Source organism: Sceloporus undulatus, chromosome 2, assembly GCF_019175285.1.
Source record: "Sceloporus undulatus isolate JIND9_A2432 ecotype Alabama chromosome 2, SceUnd_v1.1, whole genome shotgun sequence".
NCBI classification, from domain to species: domain Eukaryota; kingdom Metazoa; phylum Chordata; class Lepidosauria; order Squamata; family Phrynosomatidae; genus Sceloporus; species Sceloporus undulatus.
Genome location: NC_056523.1, coordinates 274336352 through 274345627, shown reverse-complemented (window position 1 = coordinate 274345627; position 9276 = coordinate 274336352). Strand labels below are relative to the sequence as shown.

The 9276-nt window shown below is 41.0% G+C and overlaps 1 non-coding gene across 1 annotated transcript; it reads left to right on the top strand.

The window, feature by feature from the left end:
- Nucleotides 1-247: 247 nt before the first annotated feature.
- On the top strand, nt 248-355 carry LOC121924525. The gene has a single exon (XR_006102644.1). It is a non-coding gene; the product is annotated as a U6 spliceosomal RNA (small nuclear RNA).
- Nucleotides 356-9276: the final 8921 nt, after the last annotated feature.

The window sequence follows — 9276 nt, the reverse complement described above, 5'->3', positions numbered from 1 at the left end:
GCCTCCAGAGGATCCCAGGGAAGAAAACTGGTCCCCAAACATTGGGTATAGAATCGAAATGGGATTTTTGCACATGGTATGGTTGTCCACGGTACAAACAGAATGTCATCATGCAAATTAATATCATACAAATGATATTAATAAATGGTTTGGAAAGCAGGAAACAGTATAAGCAGAGAGATAACAAAATATTAGCAGCAATTCACACAAAGGCACATAATATGCCCTTACAGCTATGAAAATTGTAGTGCTCGCTTCGGCAGCACATATACTAAAAATTGAAACGATACAGAGAAGATTAGCATGGCCCCTGCACAAGGATGACACACAAATTACAAAGAAAATTGTAATCTTAGAAATGATTAAACTGTATTATGATCATTTCCTTCTAGACAAGGCTGTACCCCTCCCCCAGGTCTTGTTGCACTAAAGTTCCCAGCATCCCTTACCATTGACTATGTTGGCTATAGCCCACAGATTTACTTCTGGAAATCTACAAATTCCTACTCCTGTAGTACATACTTTCCCTTGTACAGAGTTAAATCTGTATGCAACCAACTGTGATATGGGTCCATGCTCTTTCAATGTAAGGAAATGACTTACAAAACATTTCTGATGAAGGTCACTCACTTTGACTAGACTGAAACACAATAGCAATGTCCTTTTCTTAATCTTCTAGAAACCTTTCCATCCAAGCATTGCAGTTTCATCCCTCATTTCTTTTGTTTCATTTCACATCTCCTCTTATGGCTGCTTTAATATGCTTATTCGTCAATATCTCACTTGAACGGCTCCAATTCACTTACTGTAGGTAATTAGCTTGGTGTTTCTGAGCTCCTGTCATCTGCAGTGCAGCCTGTTCTGCTTGCTGGAGATTTTTTATATAAAAAAGAATTAAATCCAGTTTGAAATGAAAAGAGACTCATGATATAGTCAAGGGATTGGGTGCCATGACCTTTTCGTCAGTTCAAGTTCAAACTGATGTCTGCTTTCTTACCTTGCTTTCTGTGTATGCTTGTGTCGTTTTTAATGATTTTTAAAAAAACACCAATGTATTAATTAGCATTTGAAAGAATATAATTCTGTGTATGGAAACATACTAAGGACTGCTTTGGTGTGTTGAATTAAACCAGTGCTATAATGGTTTTCCAGAGTTTCAGACATAGGTATATTACTATCCTACATGAAGCCAACAGAGATTGAACATTTTCAATGAAAAGCATGTGCTCTACCACTGAGCTACATCATATTTTTCAAGTCCTATGGGATCTTTTCTCATTTTACTACTGCCATAAATCTGTCCTGTGCTAAGACCTGTAGTCCTTCTTTGCCTAACAAAGATTTCAACAGGTTGATATTTCCTGTTTCTCAGTGCTTCAGGTCCATCTTTGGACTCTCTGGAACTTATACTTTCATCTTTTCTTGATTTATCCAAATGGCTCTTCCTCAAATCCCTGCAGAATCAACCCTTCTATTTATTTATTTTTAAATTTTTGCTGTTCCCGAGCATAGAAAAAATCAGCAAAATTGTGAGACTAGGATAAGAAAGCTGGTTCCACCAGCAGATGCACTAAGCATGTCATCCAAGACAGCCACCCAGAGTTGGTTAGGAGTAGGTTGAGCTGTGTGAATCCCCTTTCAGAAAATAAATACTTTGCCAAAACAAAAGATATATTTTACAATGAGAGTCAAATAAAAGTAAGCTGTGCTGTGTGTTTGTTCATGTGTGTGTGTGTCTTATTAATAGGAAAACACAAATCTTGTCAAAATCTCAACATAAAATAACACCTGTTTCAGAACAAAGTATTGAAGCTGCCACAGATTTTGATCAATTGCTGTGATGTCAGTTGTTCCATGCTGTGAAATCTTGTTACAAGAAACAACAGCACCATCTGTTGGCCAAATAGTGCTCAAAAAGGTTAATTTTCTTAAATTATCATCAAAGTTTATGAAAAGGTCCCACTGTGTTTACACTACAGAGCTTTAACCACAGGTACACACACACAAAACAACCTTAGATTGTTTATGTCTATTTAAAATGGGGGCATTTATTACATTAGGTTAATTCTGAGTTAGCATTACTGCACTGAGTTACATTACTGCACTAAAAACCTTATTGGAATAGAGTCGAAATATCCCATATTGATATTCATTTATTCAGCCACTCACTCATTTGTTTATTCATATTTTTATCTTGCCCTTTTATCATGAGATCTTGGAGAAGCAAATTTTGAAAATGAACAATTGAAATAAGTCCAAATTAAAATCAATAAATACGTAAGACATGATAAATATATATATTAAACAACTCAAACAAGTTAAAATAGCTTGAAAAGGCTAAAAGAGGGTTTAAAAATATGTATATACTTAAAAGTAAATTAGGCCCCAAGGGGTTTAATTAAAAGTCCTGCCTTGACCTGGCCCTGGAAAGAATTCAGCAATGGCACCAGTCAGCTTCTTTTTTCCTCCCTTGTCCTTGGAATTTATCCTGGGGGTTAGGGTTGCCATAACCCTCCTGCCGGCGGAACATTCCCAGTTTTTCACCACTAGGGGCATCCCTGCACGGTTTCCTCCTTGACTCAGGTTTGTCCCTGGTTTTGCCAATCTGGTGACTTTCACACCAAAATGGGTACTTTTCAGAGCCTTTGGTGTGATTTTGGTGGTTGGTTTTAATGGTAATTTTGAGAGTTGAAATAAGTTCCAATTATTTTTATTCAATTAGGGCTACGTTTTATTGCCATATTAACATTACAGGGACTTTTCAAGGATTTTGACTGAATATTTGGTGAGATGTGGGGGGGGGGTTTGTGAGTTTCGGCCAAATGTTTGGGAAATTATCTTCGAGGCTTGTTGGCAACAGGAGGTTGCCAGACTCAGGAAGAGGAGCTCCTCCTCTGTTTGGTCCCCAAGGCAGCAGAGGGGAGAGGGCCATTTCCTTTGGCACCGAGGCGAGGATGATGAGGAGGAGGAGGAAGAGGAGGAGGAGGTGCGTGGCCATTTTCAATATTCATTTTGCCTCTGTATATTTTTTCCAACTTTGACTGCCAGGGCTCAATGCTCTGGAATTCTGGGGTCTGTGTGAGGCATTTGGCCTTCTCTGTCAGAGAGCTCTGGTGCCACAATAAACCACAATTCCCAGGATTCCATAGCACTGAGCCCTGGCAGTCAAAGCAGTGTGTTTTGGACACAGATATCCTCCTTTTGTGAGTTAATGAATGAATCCAGTCCCTAGCCTTTCTATCTCTCTCACACACTGCAGGAGTAATAACTCACTTTGAGACTGCTTTAACTCAATGGTAGGGGATCCTGGGAATGCTAGTGTTTGGGAGACATTGAGACTTCTCTGTCAGAGATGGCTCTGAGGCCACAATAGACTACAATTCCCAGGATTCCCCAGCACTGAGCAGTCTCAAACTGGACCATTTCCTCAGTGTGGATGCACCTGGTGAGGCATTCTGGCCACTGAAGTTCAACTACGTTTGGAGCGTTATGTGACTCCCTGTCAGATAGTTCTGGGGCCAAGTGTACTACAATTCCCAGCATTCCTCAGCACTAACCCAAGACAGTTAAGTCACTCTCAAACTGGATTATTTCCTCAGTGTGGAACTCTGGGCATTTCAGTCCAGCTATGTTTTATTTCTGCAGTGTATTTTGGACCAGAGACAAGGTGACCAGACTTCCTCCTCCTTTTCCAGGATATGTCCTCTCCTGTCAAATTTCAAAATGTCCTCCATTTGGATCAAGGCTAAGAAACATGCATTTATATTAACATTTTTTAAAAACCATCAATTTTTTTCGCATGTCCTCCATTTATTAAAACTGTGTCCAACATTTGAAAATTTTGTCCTACATTTGTCCTACATTTGTCCCAGTTTGGAGGTCCTGACTTATGGCAACTCTACTGGGGGTGTAAAATGTAAGTTTCGTGAACTAGGACATTCTCTTCAAGAACGTTTCAGCACTCCCTTGTAAAATGTTGAAAACTGATGATGTTATATAGAAAATGATCCCAGAATTTATACAGGAATATGTTTTTGGTCAGGTCACCTTGGAACCCATTCCCCTTTTATTCTCAATTTGCATATTTCCAGTCCACTTTCAACTCCACCAGTTCATTTATTGTCTATGAGTTCTTGTCATTGTACTTCTACAATGCTCCATGTCTTCTTTTTATTTCATCTTTCCACTCCAACGTCTCCCTCCCTCTTAGATCTCTCTTATTTGTCTGTGACCATTTATTTAATCTCTTTTGTCTTTTCCCTCTTCTGGATGCCCTCTCCTCTTCCTCATGCATCTCTTTTTTCTCTGTGATTTCTGCTTTCTGCTGTTTCTCTCTGCCTTTATTCCCCCTTCTTTTGTCTTGTTTATCACACAACAACTTTTTCTTCCACTTGCTTTTTCTGCCATGGCCTTCCTTTCCCATGCATGGCTTTGCACCAGGAGACAATGTGCCATAGGTTTCCTCCAATGTACTATAGCTTCTCCCTCCACCTTTATAGTTTGTGCCTCTTGCCACTGCAGCTGCCGCTATTCACAATAGTTAAAAACTATCAAGGACAGCAAGTGTGGCAGAAAAGGGAGGGATGTAGGAAATAGAAACACTCTCTCCCATTTTGTTCCTGGGAAAATCTGGGCAGATACTTTACATTCTGGCTTACTCTATTTTTAAAATGTATATCTGCTAAATATGAGTAAATTCAAGGAGTTGGTTCCAATGTCTGATTATATTTTGTTTCATTATACACCAATTTTTACACATTACATGTTTTTATTCATATATGCAAAATATGTGGTAAAGGTGTTCTTTGCCTTCAAGTCGTTTCCAGCTTATGGAGACCATAAGGCAAACCTATCACAGTTTTTTCTTGGCATGTTTCTTCAGAGGGGGGTTGCCATTACCATTCTCTTGAGGTTGAGAGATTGCAAATTGCCCAAGATCACTCAGTGGGTTTTCATGGCCAAGCAGGAAATTGAACCCTGCTCTCCAGAATCATTGTCCAACACTCAAACCACTAAACCACACAGGATGCCCATTAAACTGTGCAGGTGGTGCCAATGCTGTTCCAAACATATGAATCAAACAGACAGGTGTTCCAGGAAGTTTGGAATGGCTAATTATCACTGGGCAACACAGCTTTTGTTATCTTTGTAGCATAGGAACATTTTCCCTGCTTTTTAAGATTGGCTTAAAGTTGAGCAAACAACTTTTTTCTTTCATCTGAGTTTTGCTCAATTGACCAGGCACAAAACATATGCTACTTTCCTCCTCAACATGTGAGATTTCTGGATTTCTTACATCCTTCTGGAGAGACAAGGTAACACAATTGTATAACATAAAGGTCTTGGACCCACGGCATCCACACCTGTGATTGTATGCTTTGATGTTTTTGCCACATACACCCCATTTGTGGGAGTGTTGCTATATTTTCCACTCTTTTCTTATTGTTTGTATTGTCATGAGGCTGGAAATTCATGAATGGTGGTGGTGGTTGTGATAACGATGACTCTTGGACACTGAGAAACATTGGACCGTCTCATCATCTATTTGGCTGGTGTTCATTGTTAAATGAGCTATTTCACTGTTGGCCTTAAGACCATAATCAGCTCCACAACAGATGCATGTGCTTAGTCCCTTTAAGTGCATATTAGCAGAACAATTCAGTGATATAATTCAGTGAATGCTGGTTGCACCAATATCTGTGGGGCAGGGAATCTGGTTATGGGTTTTGACCAAAATTTAAATTTTGACCAAAATTATGCAAGTTGGTAAGGCTACTAAGGATGGGCTTTGGACCAATTTGAGGCTATTTTCAAACACACTCAAATTAGAGAGCATGGGAACTTGGGGACCTGATAAAAAGTCCTGAGTGGTCACATGTGGCCTATAGGGAGCAATGTACTCACTCCTCCTATAAACTTTCCTACAGGATGATCTTTCCTGTCATTGTGAAGAGCTTCAGTGTGAGAGTCTTAAAGACATTCCAAGCCTTTCTATGTGAGCTGGGTGTTGGATCCTCCCATCAATTTGCATGTACATTTTTTTCAAGTGAAATATTTCCCCCCCAGGGCAATGGAGGAAAAAATTACCATAGCTCTAAGGCTTGAATGAAACTTTTGCCCACTCTGTAGCATGCTAGGAGTCATATTTAGCAAGTCTAAAACCTCTCCCAGTCTGCTATACTACAACTGTAATCCCATCCCATTTTTTATCCCTTTGATATTCAGTCTGCCCTCAGGGAGAGGATCCAAGTGCTACTATGGACCTAAGCATGATCTCCTAATTCTGACAGGATTATACTCTAAATGAAATAAATATAGAAAATTCCAAATAGCAAAGCTTGGCTTTGCCATTTTATTACGTAAGGAAAACAAATTTACTATGGAGATTATCACATGGAGGGTAAGGATAGGAGTGAAGCAGATTGCTCTCATCCTTATCACATGATTGCTGCAAAGGTCATCACACACATCGCACTTATCCCGTCCTCCTCCAGTCAGTGAAGTGGACTGGTCCCATCACTTTGTATTAATGGGAGTTTCTGTTTATACAAAGTGAAGGGACCATTCCACTTCACTGATGGGAGAAGGACAGGATAAGCACAACGTGAAAATCCACATGGCAATCTCACAATAAGGATGGGATAAGGATGACGGCAATCTGCTTTGCTCCTATCCTTATCCTCCATCTGATAATCTCCTGTGTCATTGTATGTAGCAGTACTTGCAGGGACGTAGCCAGGATTTTAGGAAGGGGGGGGGTCCAGACTAAGTGCCACCATTATAATGGGGCTTGGGTGTGGCAGGGCAGCAGCACACACATCATTCATTTTTCTAATGGAAGGGGGGTCCAGCTATGTCCCTGAACAATGTAATGCTTATGTCAAAGTTATTATTATACAGCACGCCGCGCCATACGCGGGCGCGCCATACGCAGCCTTGAGTATATGCGCTCAAGCCGCAAGGCATGTGCGGGATGGAAGGAGTGGCACGTCCCATTCAATTGAATGGGCGTGCATGCCTGTTGCGCCCTGCGCGCTCCCGCGCCGCCGCGCATGAGCCCCATTGTTTCCAATGGGACTCGAGCATAGGCGGAATTCGCCTTACGCGGCAGGATCCGGAATGGATCCCCCACGTAAGGCAAGGACGAACTATATATTAAAACGTAAAACTAACTTAGCCTCTCATTGACCAGTTGACAAACCAGTATATTTTATTACACTATAGATTTACAATTTCTTCTTGTAATTGTGAGTACAGTAATAAAAGACTTCAAAAGATTAAAATATAATTCTTCCACTACAAATAATTTTATTTCTATATGCCAATTTGACAACTTTCACTTCTTTTCCTATAATGAAGTTGTGATACATTTAATGTGCTTACCTCTTTTAGTTTGCTGTCAGAACTTATTTTCTTTCTGATCACAAACACATCCATCTTGAACACTCAGTATAAAAACTGTTAAACTATTTTAATATCACATCGCTCAGAAAAACATACGATGTGGTTATGCAACAAACATGGCAGGTCAGCAATAATACACTGGATATCATTAAAACATAAACAAGACAGTCCAACAGGCCAAGGGATGAAGAGGGGAAAGATGTGTGTCCTCCAGTGGAATTCCTGGCTGCAGTGTGTGTTTGCACCATACAGTTCCCAGAATTCCCTAGCACTGAGCCAGCCAGGGCAGTCTCAAAGCAGTCTCAAAGTAGATTATTGCTGCAGGTTGGCTTAATAAAGTTACTGCAAATGTATGGGTTTTGGAATTTGTCATGTAAGACCCACAAGGTAAAATTTGTTGTAGTGGTTTGAGCGTTGGACTATGACTCTGAAGTCTGGAGACCAGGGTTTGATTTCCAGCTCAGCCATGAAACCCAGTGTGTGACCTTGGGGAGTAAGTCACACTCTCTCAGCCTCAGCCTCTCAGCACAGCTCTTCTGAGCAAATCTTGCCAAGAAAACCCCAGGATAGGTTCATTTTAGGGTTGCCATAAGTTGGAAAGGGCTTGAAGGCACACAACAACAACAACCACCCAGATCACAATGTACTGTAATGGAACTATATTCAGTTTTAACCTTAGCAGTGGCAACACTGTGAGCTACTACACTGTAGAAATAATGCAGTTGGCCACCACTTTTAACTTCCAGGGCTACTAAAAAAAACAACCCCAAACCCCTGGGATTTGTAGTTTTGTGAGGCACCAGTACTCTTTTAGAAAGGAAAAAAATGCTTGTAAAAATACAAATCCCAGGATTCCACAGAATTGAGCAACAACACTTAAAGTGGTGTCAAAGGGTATTATATCAACAGTGTAGATTCCCCCATGCTATAGAATTCTAGGCTTTGCAGTTTGGTGAGGGGCATTTGGAAAGCTCAGCCAGAGATAGAGAGATGGGGAGGTCACTGAACTACAACACCCATAATCCCACAGCACGTTGCCATGGCAATCACTATAACAGCCTAGTATGATAAACTACTCATGTTGAGTGAGTGGCTATTGCTGAAGGAAAGGGGTGGCCTTTGCCAAGCGCCGCCTTTTCATTGGTGCTTTCTTTCCTCACACTGACTGGTGCTCTGTCCAATCACAGACAGGAGCGCAAGGAACTCAGGCAGGGTAGGCATTTCAATAAGAAACGGACCGCCATCACTCTCTTCACAGATCCAAACAGAGCCCCTGCAGAGCCATCCTCTTTTAAAGTGCCTCCTTGATCCACACACCCTCCCACTCTTCCTCCCTCCCTGGAAGATATAAGCACAAGGGAGGAGGAGAAGCCAGACTCCTATGGAAACGAAAGGGAAAGAGCTTGCTTGGTCTTTCCCCTTCCCTCTTGGAGCTCCGTGGTTTTAATGGAGAGGAGGAGGGGGGGAGGAAGGAGCTTGAATGTCCCCAGGCCTGAAGGGGGGGGGAACAGACCCCCCAAACCCCCCCCCCCTCTAGCTACGTCCTTGGTACTTGAGCATCCATGGATTTTGTTATCCATGGGGGAGTGGTGGTTCTGGAACCAAACTCCAGCATATAACAAGGGCCCACTGTTTTAAATTCTTCCCAGTTATAAATTCTGTGTAAGTAGTATTTTCTCCAGTGCTATGCAATAAAAATGTTTCCTTATATCAGAACTATGAAGTCAACCATGAAACACTTGATTCTAAAACAAATAAGTGATTTCTAAAGCATTATTCATTCATTTATTCAGTGACATCACAGAGCCCAACACACTAATACTATATTTGAGTGGAAAACTTTATTTAAATTCAAATATTTAAGTACACTCT